Source organism: Hypoxylon fragiforme (assembly GCF_022984875.1).
Source record: "Hypoxylon fragiforme strain CBS 206.31 chromosome Unknown GGS25scaffold_4, whole genome shotgun sequence".
NCBI lineage: Eukaryota > Fungi > Ascomycota > Sordariomycetes > Xylariales > Hypoxylaceae > Hypoxylon > Hypoxylon fragiforme.
In genome coordinates, this window is record NW_026054759.1 from 1,158,065 (window position 1) to 1,174,715 (window position 16,651).

Sequence of the window (16,651 nt, forward strand, 5' to 3'; positions counted from 1 at the left end):
ATAAAAATGCCCACATAGTAATAACCATAAATAGCCATAGGAGTGGTTATCCACATCTTAGCTAAAAAATACGTGGTTAGGACATTTAATTTTTAGTCCTTTTAACCGATAAGATCTTTTAATTTTCGATCCCTTTAACCGATAAAATTAATTTTTAATTTTCGGTTATCTTAATCGACGAAACCTTATAATATAACAACTATTTAATATAATTATCTTAAAAACACTATTCCCCTTATATCTTTATTTTTATATATTAATAAAACCGTAAAAGTCTTAACGCATAAGTTATTAACAAAGCTTTAAACAACTTAACCATTAAAATTATATATATTTTATTAAAAGAACTATTTAAAGTTATTTTAATTATTAAAGTAGTATAGGTTAGTTTAAAAATTCGTATTAAAAATTAATATATATATATATATATTAAATTTAAATAACGTAAACGTTATTTTTTTTATTAAAAAAAAAGTAATATTAGGATATAACTTAATAAATATCGGATTAACGTTAAATATATTAAAACAAATTAATATATAAGTTGGTTAAATTAAAAAAAGATATAAAAAGATATCGATATAATAATAAATAAAAGATATAATTAATAAATAAGGATAAGTAAATAAGGATATAATTAATAAATAAGGATAGGATGGTTATTAATTAACTTTTTAATAATTAAAAGGTTTAAGGATTTTTTAGGTGAGTATATTATTTATTTTTTGGATAAATCGAGATAGTATAAGGGTTAAAAGTCTTTTAACTATAACAAAGAATAAGATTTAAAAAATTAATTAATTAATTAATATATAAAAAAGAAAAAAAGAGTTAAGCTCCTAATGTCTTAAGTTAATTATATATATATCGATAAGGTTTAATAAATTATAATAATAGTAATGAAGATATACTTATACGTAATAATAATGAAAATATACTTATATGATAATAGTTATAAGTTATTTACTTATCCACGTTTATAGCTATATCTTAATAAAAAACGTTAAAAGAAATTTATGGTTAATAAAGTTTAAGATAGTTAGTATAAAGGGATATAACTAATAAAAAACGTTTATTTTAAAGGAATATAACTAATAAAAAACTTTTAAAAAAAACGTATAATTATTAAATAATTAGCGTTAAAAACGATTTAATTAATTTTAATTTTTCTATACGGGTTTTTAGGAATTACAGGGGTATTTAATAACGTAATTAATTTAATAATTTCTTATAATAATTTTTTATAATAATTTCCTATAATAATTTCTTATAATAATTTCTTATAATAATTTTCTGAAAAAGTTTTAATATAAAAATATCTTTTAAATAAATAAAAAAAGTAAATATAAATTTATTAAAGTTAATTATATTATTAACCGTTTTAATTATTATTTATAAGATAAATACTTTATTTACTTTAATGTTTTATAAGTTATTTAAGATTATTTCGTAAATATATTAAAGTGGTTTATAATAACGTTTAATTTTACCGATTAAGTTATAAGCTTTAACGGGGATTTTTTTAATAATAATTAATATTACCCTTATATTACTAATAAACTTTTAAGAGGTAAAATTTTTATTAAGAGTTTTGTTATCCGCACCCCCCCTTTTTGATAAACAAGCCTTATTCGCACCCCGGTACATTGAGATCGCAGCGTAAAACGTCCGAGCTTCAAGGCTAGCTTTCATCAAAAGATCCAAAAAAAACTTCCAATCCAAGAATCGGATTGAAATGCATCCAGCACCATTAGAACCGTCTCAATTAGACGGTCCAAATGATATATGTTTCACATTAATGCGACCTCTGGCTGAAAAGTTATTCGAGTTTGAAGATTACATTCCACCTTGAAAATGGTACAAATTAAAGTGGTCCGTGCATTACGTGATGCCCTTCGCCTAGCGCCAGGCTAGCGGCAAAGCGTCTATTTTATTCTTTTCTTAATAACTTTACAGCTACCAGTCGCATCAATCTGAAACATATATCATTTAAACCGTCTAATTAAGACGGTTCTAATAGTGCTAGATGCATTTTAATCCGACTCCTAGATTGGAAGTTATTTAGGGTTATGTGTTTAAAGCTAGTTGGAACGCTCGGACGACCGGCATTTTTTTACTTTTTTTCCATGTACCGGGGTGCGAATAAAGCCCTTTTATCAAAAAAGAGGGGTACGGATAACAAAACTCTTTATTAATATTAAATATTATATTATTAAATAGTTTTAAATAAATATTGATTTAAGTTATTTTAAGTATATTTTATATATGTTTAACCGTTATATTTTTTATAAATTTAATTATTTAAAAGGAAATAGTTTTATTAATTATATAAAAAATTAATTTATTATAAATATATATTATATCGATATAAATGTTATAATTAAAATTAATATCGTTTTTTACCGTGAATTTAAATTATTTTAATGTTAAGTTATATAATTAATATTAATAATAAAACTTATTAATATTTTTAATTACTTTTATATTAATATTATCGTATTTTATTTTTATGAGGACGTTATATAATTATTTTACCGTAAAATGTTTAAATCGTTAATAGATTTATCGTAATTTTTTTTTTATTAAATAATAATATGTGAGGTTTTATTTCTTATAATTAAGTATTTTTTTTTTGTGGATAAGAACGTTATCGATGTTATTAAAAAAAACATATATTTAATTTATATTTTAAAGGTATATTAAAAAAGAGTGTTATTATTTATATTTTTATTTTTTGTTATTAAGGCTTTATTCGCACTTTTATATATCTTTTAAAACTTTAAATCTAGGCTTAATTTAACGCCTTTAACGCCTTTAGCTGTTCATATTAATTGAATTTAAATAACTCTTTAAAACATATAGTTATAAACATATAATTAAATTTAATTAAAAGCGTATTTAATTTTAAATCGATTGATATAAGCTTTAAATTAAGGCAATATGTGGTTGTAAAGTTATTTAAGAAAGTAAGTGGTAAGTTAGGCGGCACGTGACTAATTTTAAAGCTATATTAAAAGCTCTTAGTACTACGTTAAGGGCCTTTAAAGCTGCTTAGAAGCCTTAAAACCGTTTAAGCCACGTTAAGGAGTGTCACGTAATTATTGTCGAAACAAATATTAACATAACTCTTCGATTACATATCGTCTTAAATTACAGCTGGTATTAATTAATTAGTAATTAAATTCTTTTTCAATTAAATCCGGTTACATCTTAATATAACATGTGGTTGGAAAGTTATTTAAAGTTGAAATTGTTAAATAAGGTTTAAGTTTAAGGGCTTTAAGGGCTTTAAAAGTGTTAAAGGCCCTTAGTGTGGCTTTAAGGGCTGTTACGTGCTTTCCTAGCTGCCACCTACTTTTTTGAATAACTTTGCGACCGAGTATCGCCTTAATTTAAGACTTATATTAATTAATCGATAATTAAATGTGTTTTTAATTAAATTTGATTACACGGTTATAGCTATATATTTCAAAGAGCTATTTGGATTTAATTAATATAAGCAGTTAAAGGCGTTAAAAGCGTTAAATTAAGCCTGGATTTAAGGTTTAAAAGATGTATAAGATATATAAAAGTACGAATAAAGCCTCGATAGTAAAAAATAGGAGTACGGATAGCAACATTCTTAAAAAAAGGGTATTAACCGGTATAATTTAAAATGAGATTATTTTAAATGGTGTTAATATATTTATTATATCGATATTATGTTATTTTAAGTTATTATTAAAGCGGATGTTGTGGTTTTTTATTATGAATATATCGAGGGTTATTTTTAAGTGTATATATTAAAGTGTTATAAATTATTACTAACCTTTTATAAATATTTTAATAACTTTTATATTTAGTATAATATTTTAAAAGGTTAATAAATATCGATCCTCGAGGTAAAATATATAAAGGTTGTTATAAGATTTTTTTACGAGATTTAATAAGTGATTTAACTTATTATTAAACGTGTTAAAGCTAATAAATATATAATACGTTAATTAATTAGTTAAGATAGTGGTAATTTTTTTATTATTTATTATGTTATATATCGTTATATATTAAAAAATTCCTTTCGATTTTTACTTATTTTAATCTTATTATATTATCCATATATCGTAGTTAATGTTTACTTTATCCTTTAACTTAATGGAAATTATCTTTATTTTTTTATAATCGATAAAAAATGCAACAAAATTATTATCGTTATTTTTATATTCTTATGCTTAAATAAAATAGCGATAATTAAAACAGTTGTTTTTTTTTAAATATTAGGTGTTTAATAAATTAACATTTTACCTTACCACATATAAAATATTTTTTTAAGTAGTTATTATTAATGCCGCATTAATTATTTAACTTTTTACTTAATATAAAATTCCTGCGATTAGGTATAAAACCTTTACCTCGATTAATGCTTTAATAAATGCGATTAATTTAATATTAATTATTAATTATAACGTTATATATTATATATGTCTTATATCGTAGTAAATTACTAACGGCGTTTCGTAAGTTAAAATAAACGCTTTTAAAAATGTTTATAAGCCGTAATAATACGCCAGTAAATGCTAAGTATTTTTATATCGTGCTTATTATTTTTTTTCGTAGGTTAATATTTTCGAGGTAATTAATTAATAAGCCTTTATATATTTTTTAAATTTGTTTAATAAGCTTTTTTAAGTATATAATAATATTAACGTTAAGGTTCTCCTTTATTACGATATAAATAATTATACTTTTTTATTTAAATATATATATTTATTAATTTTTTATCATATAATAAAAATTTTTTATTTAAATTATTATTTTTTCAAATATAAAGTCTTTTTTAATTAAATAATTAAAGTAAAATATTAATGTTTATTTTTTTAATATTATCGAGTATACGTTATAATATTAGTGAGTTTACATATTAACTTGTTTATATATATTTTTAAAAATTTTTAGTTTTTTATTTAAGATGTTATACTTATTTTTATTAAACTTAAAATCCTCGTTTATATATATCTTCGTTAAATCCATAAATGTTTAAGGTAAAAACATAATAAAAGTATTAGGTTCGTTATAAGGTTAATATTAAGGTTATTTATTTAAAAAAAACATTGTTTAGTTATGTATTATTTATAAAGGGAATGGTAATTAATTATATAATAAGGGTAATTAAAAGCTAAATAATGGGTTTAAAAAAAGGTTTTATATACTTTTTTAATTAAACTCGCCGTAAATTAAACGCAAATTATCGGCTTTAAGGTTATTTATTATAATTTTAATTATAAGTATTAAAATAAGAAAATAATTATCTTATATAAATGAGGTTTAAGATTATATTTACGTCGCTTACTTAAGATATTAGGTTAAAAGTGTTATTTTATATGGAATTTCGATCGATAAAACTACGTTAAGTTTATATAATAATTTAAAAAAATTAATTTATTAATCTTAAATTAAAGCTTATTTAAATTTAATTAAAATAAATAGCTCCTTAAACGGTATAATTTTAAATAATTTTACCATGAAAAATAAATTGCTCCTTAAAATAAAATTAAGATTAATTTCTTTAACTTATTTAATTTCTTTTTTAAGGTATTTTAGAAATTCCTTAACGGTTAAGATTTAAACTAGCCGCGTAACGTTATTTCCGCGATTTAAGTTATATATATCATGGTTATTTAAATACTTAATAACCTTTATATAAAAGTTACGATTTAATACTTTAAAATAAATAAGTATTTATCTTTTAAAGTCGTTATAAAAAATATCTTAAAAAAATTCATTTATAAATTAATTATTATATTTTAAGAAACATTTAATAATATAATTATCCGTTATTACCTTAATAAAAAATGGGTTATTTATATTAAATTTATTATTTTTATGTTTTTTATTAATATAATATTATTAATTCTAATCTGGATTTGCCATTTTATAAAATTACGTAATATTAAATACGATTAAAAATAAGTGATAGAAAATAATAAAAATATATAATTAATAAAATTAATTATAAGATATATGTTAATAATTTACCTTTTGTTATATAAATTAGCTTTATATCGTTTTTATGTTTTTACGTTTTTATTTTTAAATAATTCCATTGTTTTTAAAGATTAATTATTTGATAACTCTTATAATTTGATATTAAAAATTATTATATCTTATTTTTCGTTATGTTTTAAAAATAACGATATATTAGTATTAAGTAATTATTAAAACGCGTTAAATAACGATAAATATAACGCTTAAATTAGGGGTAATATTAGGATAATAAAAAGACGTTATTATTAATAACTTGTAATATTATTAAACGAGGATATCGTAAAATATAAAATAATTCTTTAAACATAAGGATAAAAATTTAAAATAAATATAAAAATAGTTAATAATCTTAAAATAAAAATATAAAAAAAAGAAAAATTATTTATTTAAAGGATATTTTTATGTTAGAACTTTTTTAAAAAATTATTATGGGAAATTATTATGGGAAATTATTAAATTAATTACGTCATTAAATACTTTTATAATTCTTAAAAACCTGTGTAAGAAAATTAAGATTGGTTAAATCGTTTTTAGCGTTAATTATTTAATAGTTATGCGTTTTTTTTAAAAGTTTTTTATTAATTGTATTTTTTTAAAGCAAATGTTTTTTATTGGTTGTATTTTTTTATGCTAATTATCTTAAATTTTATTAACTATAATTGCGTTTTTTTTAATGTTTTTTATTAAAATATATAATGGTTATATGATAAGGGTACGTATTAACGCGGTATGTATATAGCTAAAAGAGGTACTTATATAACTTAGATTATATAAAAAATTAAATCCTTTTTTTACTTTTAAATTTAAACCTTCCTTTTTAAATATTAATATTATATTAGTTTTACCCTTATTATTCTTATTTTATTTATTATTTAATTTATTATATATATATATTTATTAACATTAATTAATATTATTAAATTATTAATAATATAAATTAATAAAGTTAAAAAAATTATTATTATAATAATTTAAAAAACCTTATTATAATAATATAAGCAATATTAATAACCATTCTTTTAACACTTATATTTTATTTATAATAAAATATAATTTTATTTTACTTAATTATTTTAAATCTTTATTATTACATAATAATACCGATTTATATTTTTCCTTTTTTTTAAATTTACTTATATTAATTATTAATAAAATTTCTTTGGCCTTTTTTTAAAAAAAAATATCTAAAAGTGATTTATCGGCTCGTGGCCTTCCGTAAGCTCTAGGACGGGCCTTTAAATCATTTTTAGATATTTTTTTTTTTAGGAATCGTTGCGCTAGCCAAAAAAATTTTGCTCGTTTAATTAAAAAACTATCTTAGAAAGTTAAAAAAAGGTTAAAAGTTAAAAAGGGGTTAAAAGTTGGGAATGGGTGACGGAAGAAAGGCGTAATTATTTAAAGGATAAGGTTTAATAAGTTGTGGCAGTAGTAATTATGGAGATGTTTATATGGCAGTAGCTATGGAGATGTTTATATGATAATAGCTATGGAGATACTTATATAGCAGTAGTTATGGATAACCACGGGAGTGGTTATCCATGTTTATAGCCATATCCATGTCCTAACATCACCCCTTTTTTAATGAAAAGGATAACGTTTACGTTATCTAAGTTTAATAACTTATATATATATATATATATTAATCTTTAATATTAATCTTTAAGTTAACCCGTACTACTTTAATAATTAAAATAACTTTAAACAATCCTTTTAATAAAATACATATAATCTTAATTATTAAAGTGGTGTTAAATTACCTTAAAACTTTGCTAATAGCTTATGCGTTAAAGCTTTTACGGCTTTATTAATATATAAGGATAAAGATATAAAAGGAATAATGTTTCCAAGATAATTATATTAAATGGTTATGTTAAAAAGTCTTATCGGTTGAAGGGATCGAGAATTAAATGTCCTAACCACATATCTCCTAGCTAAAAAAAAACGTTATACTCGATAAGTGTCGAATCAGCGCCGGGTATGTTAAAACAAATTAATATATATATGGGGGTTAGTTAAATTAAAAAAAAATAAAGAAGAAATATCGATATAATAATGGATATTAAATATAATTAACGAATAAAGATATAATTAATAAATAAAAATAAGCAAATAAAAATATAATTAATAAATAAAAATAAAATCCATAAATAAATAACGATATAAGTAATAAATAAAAATAAAACGATTATTAATTAACCCTTTAATAATTAAAAACGTTAACAATTAAAAACGTTAAAAGAAACGCACGGCTATAGTTAACAAAGTTTAAAATAACTAGCATAAAAAGATGTAATTAATAAAAAACGTTTGCTTTAAAAGAATGCAGTTAATAAAAAGCTTTTAAAAAAAGCGCATAGCTATTAAACAATTGGCGCTAAAAACGATCTAATTAATCCTAATTTTCCTATACGGGTTTTTAAGAATTATAAAGGTATTTAATAACATAATTAATTCAATAATTTCCTATAATAATTTCCCATAATAATTTCCTATAATAATTTTTTGAAAAAGTTTTAACATAAAAATATCCTCCGGATGGATAATAGTTATTTTAAAAGGATCGGTATTATTTCTGGCGCTTTAGTTATAATTTAAAAGCTATAATATCGATATTAATCTCGCTACCTAAAAAGATATAAATAAGTTATACGAATTATTAAATTTCGTTCCCGGCAAAATAATATTATTAAAATAACAATTTGTCTTAAAAATTATTAAATAAGACGAAATATTATTATTTGCCATTTAAAAGTAAAAGAATACCTAAGTATTATTAGCTTTCGCCGATTTTAAAATAATCGATAAAAATGCCAGTTATATTTATATAACGGAAGAGATATTTAAAAAATATAAAAGATATTTTAACACATTCCACCTAAATAACTTTAATAAAATGCTAAAAATGCTACAAATAATGTTATAAAATATATTCATATAATAAAAGATTTATATGAATAAAAATAACGATAATTATATAAAAAAATTAATTAATCTAATAAATATATAAAAGCTATTACGTTAACGCTTTTAAAACCTAATATAAGCTTAAATAAAATAGCTTAATACGTTAGCTTAAAAAATATTTATATATTAAATAAAATTAAATCTAATTATCCTTAAGGCATAACGGCTAAAGTAATCGTTAATATAAATACCATAAACGTCTTAAAATCTTACTTAATCCACCACCCCCATTACACCTCCCCTTATTTTAAGAAAATAACCGTTTTTAAACCCGCTACCCCCTTTATTTTAATCCTTTCGTAACCCTAATAACCCCTTTTTAAGGTTTCATTTATTCCCTCCTTCTTTTAACCAATTATAAAACCCAGCTCCACAACTATTAGATTTTATCTAATAAACGGGTAATGGCTTATTTTCTTTCATTTAAACACTTATTAAGGCTAGATTTTTTAATTTATTCCAACTACCTTCGCTATCCTAAAAACCAACACCACCCCTAACACCCCCCCTATAACCGCCAAATCCTAAAAATCTTTTACCTAAGTTCTTACATAATAATACTTCATAGTAAAAATTTGGTTAAAATGATTAAAAAAGGTAGTTATAAAATAACTAAATAACCTTAAGAAATGGTATAAAACCCCTTAAACCGCCACTAAAAGGTTTATTTATATCCTTAACATTACTTTTAAAACCTATACTAAAAAAAGCAAATTACCCCGATAAAAACTTAAGTTTTTCCTCTTAAACGACATTATTACTTTTACTAACACCTAGTTAATAATAATAAGCACAAATACTTATCGATAATTAAAAAAACATTACTTATTATAATATTCTTCTTATATAAGTTTCCAATAAGATATATCCACCAACCATTATTAGCTATTTTAAAAAAGCTTAAAATAATAAAAACAATTATATAGGCAAGCTATACGACATTTTTAAAAATAAGTTTTAATTTTTCCTTAATATTTGCTACATAATAGGAATACGATAAATATAATTTCATATTATATTCTTTATAATTTTTATAGAAAAGGTAACTTTATACTTTTTTTATAATATCTTATATTATTAAACCTTCACAAATATATACTTAACTATAAAATAATATTTTAACATTAAATAAAATAAAATTTAATATTATTATAATTAAATTATAATAACGTTTTTTAATATTAAAAATAATAAGAAAAATATAAGAAAAAATAATTTAAAAATATTATAAATTTTTTTCGATAAATTCTTTCTATATTAATAAACGTTTAACCTTAAATTTAAAAGGGAATAATAACTTATTATATTTATTTATTACACCTACCATATTATACCTTAATTATAACACGCCTTATTTAAACCATTATTAAAATTTAAAAACTTAACTAATAAATTTTAAATATCGATTAAAATTTATAAGATTTTTAAAACAATTAAGTTAAATAATTACAAGTATATTAATAATAACAATGATAAGGAAAAAAACGTTTAATTTTATATAAATTATAAATATTATAGAATAAATAAAGGTAGTAAATATAATATTAAAAAATCCCTTAAATCATAAAAACGTAAATGTTAGGTTTACAAAAAAAAAAGTTATTAATTTATTAAATATTTTAAGTATAAACGAAAAAAGGTTAAAAAGAAATGAAAGAGTAAACGTAGCTTATTAATTAAGAATTATATAACATTTTTAGCGGATTATAAGGGACTTAATAATTTTGGTTTAAAAACGGAATAAAAAAATAAAACGGTAATATTAAAAGTAAATTATAATAATAACAACGACCTTTTTTTAATTATTGCTCACTTATTTAATTAAGTTTTCCAACATCGCATAATCATTCGTCTCCTTTTAAATATAACAATAACTAATAATATTTTTTTCTTAAACCGATATATAAAAAATGTTTTCTAAAATATTATGTTTAATATAAATGTCGTTTAAATATCCACGGTTGGAAAAGGATAATGTTTAACTTTTATTAAAAAATATTTTAATAAATAAGTTATAATAGATAAATCTTACGTAAGAGAAGCTTAGATTTGTTTTAAAGACGGATAACCGATAAAATTTTTTAAGATAATTATTATCGATACCCCTTTTAATTATATTGATTTCTATGTTATAAATATCGATACTTTATTTTTTTTATTGCTAAAAGATATGGATTAATTAAGAGTGTACCTTAATAATATTATTAATTAATTAATTTATAAAAATAGCATCATTATTAACATTATCCGTAAATAAAAATACCTATAATTTTATCTTAAAAATATTATATTTTTTATAAAAATAGAATTACGATATTTATATATTCGTTTTAGTTATTTATTGGTTAGTAAATTATATAATTTGTTAAATAAAATTAACCATAACGTCGAAATTAATAACATTAAGGAAATTAATAAATTTTGCCATTATTATTAAATTAAAGGTAATATTTTTTAAAGATTTAAATTTAATTTAAAGGATTTTAATATGGACTTTAATTATAAAGTAATTATTAATATTATGTATTTAAATAAACGATTTATTCTTTATATTATTAATACAATTATAAATTTCTAAACGATACACTTTATAAAAAATCTTTCCGTTAAGGAAATTTAAAAGATATTGAGGTAATGTTAGATCGACATATATTTTAATCCATTAAATATTATCACATATAATATTGGTATAAACTTTAATAACGTTGAGTTTAGGAACGAGGCTTACATCGTAAAAATTATTTATTATTAAGTCCTTATGGAAACGCATTAATTAATTAATAAGGTTAAGAAATACCACAGTCTTATAAAAAAAGCTTATGAAATTATAAGTAAAAAACTTTAAGGATTAAAGTTAAAGGTGTTTTAATTTTAAATAACGGTTAAGGTAATAAACGATATAATTAATTTTAATAATTTTATTCTTATTTTTCTAGTTTTTAACATATATTTAAAAATTAACATGGATTTATTATTAATTCCGGCGTAGATTTAAAAAGCTTAAATTATTTAAAAGGTAATAATAAAAATTAAAAAATTAAAAACATAACGATTAATTAAAGATGTTTTAAATACGAGAAATAGCTTTAATACTTAAAGAACACTCCTTATATTATTTTTTATAAGTAATGATATATTCGTTTATAAGGAAAAAAGTGGATGAAAAAGATTATATAAAGTTATTATTATTATAAATAAAGACGTTACGGTTATTTCTAACGCTTTAAATAACACGTTAACATTTAAAAGCATTTATATTAAATTTTACACTTAGCCGAAAAAATCTTTAATATTATTAAAAAAACTCGAAATATAATTGTTAAAACTAACTTTTAACTTTAACGATTATACTATTATCCCTAAAGAAAACCTCATAATTACTAATAACCTTTTTCATATTACAAGTTTATATCTTTTAATAAAGGAGAAGGATAACTTTGCCCTAATATTTAAATTATAAATAAATAATAAAATTATCGCCTTAGGTAAATTATATAAGACTTTAAATATAAAGAAATTAAATGTTTTATTTATAAAAGGTATTTTTTAATTTAAAATATATAATTTAGTAACTTATTAAGGCGTAATTATCTTTAAATTACAAATGATTTAAGAAGTTAAAAATAAGAACATTTTTGCTTTTTATAAGAAATTACAATTAATAGTTTAAGGTTACGATAACTTTAATAAGGAATTTATTATAACGTACGCCTCCACGATTTAAAGAATTAATTAATAAATAATATTTGTTTTAATACTTATGTTATATTATTAAGGAATAAAGGTTATAATAAAAAATATCACGATAACTTATACTTAATCGGCTACATTAATGAAACGAATGATTTTAATACGCTTATTAATTAAATTTAAAGAAAAATATCTTAAAAGGACGTTATTATAAGTTATAAAACTATTATATGGTCTCGTTAAATCGAAAACTTATTAATTTAAAACTTATTTGTAATATTATTAATAATAATTACATATAAAACCATTAACGTTTAACCTATACTTATTAATAACATAATTAAACCCCTTTAAGCTTATTAGTTTTTAAATAAATAATACTCTTAACATTGATATGGATAAGTTTTTTGCCGTTAAAAATAAAATACTTATAAAAGCAAATATTAAGGCATAACCTTAAAAAATCTTAGATAAGGGAACGGAAGATTTTAACGGCTTAAAAATCACGATCCATAAAAAAAGCTACGATATTTCTACCATATAAAAAGGATAAGTTAAGAAGCTTAACCTTTTAAACCTTAAAGCCTTAGATATAATTAAAAGGTTTATCGAATAAAAGGCTTGGAAAGTGTATATCTCATTAATTTATTAACTTAAAACTGCCTTTAATTACTTAATAACGGCTTAACACCTATAGCTAAAGCCCAAAAAAACAAAGGCGTTAAATGCTAGAATTAAGTGGTAATTAGATAATAAAGATTAAAGGCTTAATTATATTAACCTCGAGCCTTAAAACCTGCGCTTATATATTTTCGTTAATAAATTATTTACGAATAATTAAAACCTTAACTCACAAATTAATTACATTATTATCTTAGGAATCGAATAAACTACCAACTAAAACAATAAAATATAAATCACCAGAAATATTATTTATTAGTTATTTATTAAATATAAATAAATTACACATAATATATTAATTAATAAAATTTATAAGATAGTTTAAAGCTTTAACGTTAACTACGTTATTTATCACACTTTTAACATTATTTTAAAACAATTATTACTTTTTAAGATTTCTTTTATACTTTATATTAACTTCTTCTCGTTATATTAATACTTAGTTTAAATGGGAAACATAAATAAAAAACGATTAATAATCGATTTAATAACTTTTTAATAATCTTATAAAAACCGGGAAATAAATAACATTTATTAGATTTAAAGCAATTATAACTTAATTAATATTATAACTAAAACATCTTTAAATAAGGCTATAAGAATATTAATAGAAGCTAATTAAATTAATTTACAATTAAAAGGATAGGTTAAGCGTAAGGTAAATATAACGTTTGCAATTAATTAATCGTAAAAAAAAAATAAAATAAGTGGTGGTTATATAATAAGGATATATATTAACGCGATATATATATAATTAAAGGAGGTACTTATGTAATTTAAATTATATAAAAAGTTAAATCCCCTTTTTACTCTTAAATTTAAACCTTTTTTCTTAAATATTAATATTACATTAATCTCACCCCTATTATTCTTGTTTTACTTATTATTTAATTTATCATACATATGTACTTATTAATAATATAGTTATAAACGTGGATAAATAGATAATTATTTTTATAATTATTTATAATTGTTATTATATAGGTATATTTTTATTATTATTATCGTATAGGTATATTTTTATTATTGTTGTTATAGTTTATTAAATTTTATTAATATATATATAATTAATTAACTTAAGACGTTAAAAGTTTAGTTTTTTTTTTCTTTTTTATATATTAATTAATTAATTGACTTTTTAAGTCTTATCTTTTATTATAATTAAAAGATTTTTAACTTTTATATTATTTTAGTTTATTTAAGGGGTGAGTAATATGTTTAATTAGAAAATCTTTAAATTTTTTAATTATTAAAAGGTTAATTAATAACCGTTTTATTTTTATTTATTATTTAATTATAGATTTTATTTTTATTTATTAATTAATTATGGATTTTATTTTTATTTATTAATTATATTTTTATTTATGTTTTATTTTTATTTATTAACCTTATTTTTATTTATTAATTTTATTTTTATTTATTAATTATATTTTTATATATTAGTAAAGTTATAAAAGCTTTAACGTATAAGTTATTAATAAAGCTTTAAGTAACTTAATTATTAAAATTATATATATCTCGTTAAAAAAATTATTTTAATTATTAAAGTAATATAGGTTTATTTAAAGATTTATATTAAGGATTAATATATATGTGTGTATATAAGTTATTAGATTTAAATAATGTGGACGTTATCTTTTTTATTAAAAAAGGGGTAATATTAAGATATAATTATAGACGTGGATATAGCTATAAACGTGGATATGGTTATAAATGTGGATATAGTTATAAATATAAATGTGGTTATAAACGTGGATATAATTATAAATGTAAATATAGCTATAAATGTGGATAGCTATTTTTATAGCTATTTATAGCTATTATTATATAGGTATTTTTATGGCTATTATTATTATAACTTATTAAACTTTATTTTTTAAATGGTTACGCTTTTTTTCTATTATTTATTCCCGACTTTTAATCTTTTTTTAACTTTTTAAAATAGTTTTTTAATTGGACAAGTAAAATTTCTACGGCTAATATAACGATTCTTAAAAAAAAAAATATCTAAAAATAATTTAAAAGCTTATCTTAAAGCTTATAAAAGGTTATAAGCCGATGAATTACTTTTAGATATTTTTTTTTGAAGGAAGGCTGGAGAAATTTTATTTATTTTTTTAAAGATTATATAAATTAAAACTAAAAAGGTTTGCACTTTAATATATTAATAAAAATATATTAAGTTTATAATCAAATTTTTAAATAATTTTTTATGTTATATAAGTTCGGTAATTATTAAATAAATAATATAAAAATTATTAAATAACTTTTTTATAAAATAATTTTACTTTTATAATTATATAATAATTTTATAATAATAAGATTATAACATTTAATAATTTTAAAACTTATTTAAATCTTAAATAATAATATTAATTAAAAGTTTTTAAATAACTCTTTTATAAAATAATCTTTTCTTATAATTATATAATAATTTCGCAATTATAAAATTATAAAATTTAATAATCTTAAGACTTATTTAAATTTTGGATAATAATGTTAATTAAAGGTTTTTTTATGCGTTAATAAACGCGATTTTATAATTATATAATAGTTTTATAGTTGTGAAGTTTTAACGTTTAATGGTTTTAAGATTTTAATATTAATATGTAATTTATATAATCTTATTTAAGCTTTAAGGTTAATAAGGTTATCTATCCGGAAGATATTTTTATGTTAAAACTTTTTTAAAAAATTATTATAGGAAATTATTATGGGAAATTATTATGGGAAATTATTATGGGAAATTATTATGGGAAATTATTGAATTAATTACGTTATTAAATATTTTTGTAATTCTTAAAAACCTGTGTAGGAAAATTAGGATTGGTTAGATCGTTTTTAGCGTTAATTGCTTAATAGTTGTGCGTTTTTTTTAAAAGCTTTTTATTAGTTGCATTTTTTTAAAGCAAACGCTTTTTATTGGTTGTATTTTTTTATGTTAGCTGTTTTAGATTTTATTAATTATAGGTTTTTTTTAACGTTTTTTATTAAGATATAACTATGGACGTGAATAAGTGGATAACTTATAACTATTATCGTATAAGCATATCTTTATTACTATTATATATAAGCATATTTTTATTACTATTACTATAACTTATTAAATCTTATCGGTGTATATATAGTTAGTTTAAAACGTTAAGAGCTTAGTTCTTTTCTTCTTTTTTATATATTAATTAACTGATTAATTTTTTAAGTCTTATTTTTTACTACGGTTAAAAGACCTTTAATCTTTATATTATCTTAGTTTATCTAAAAAGTAAGTAATATGTTTATTTAGAAAATCTTTAAA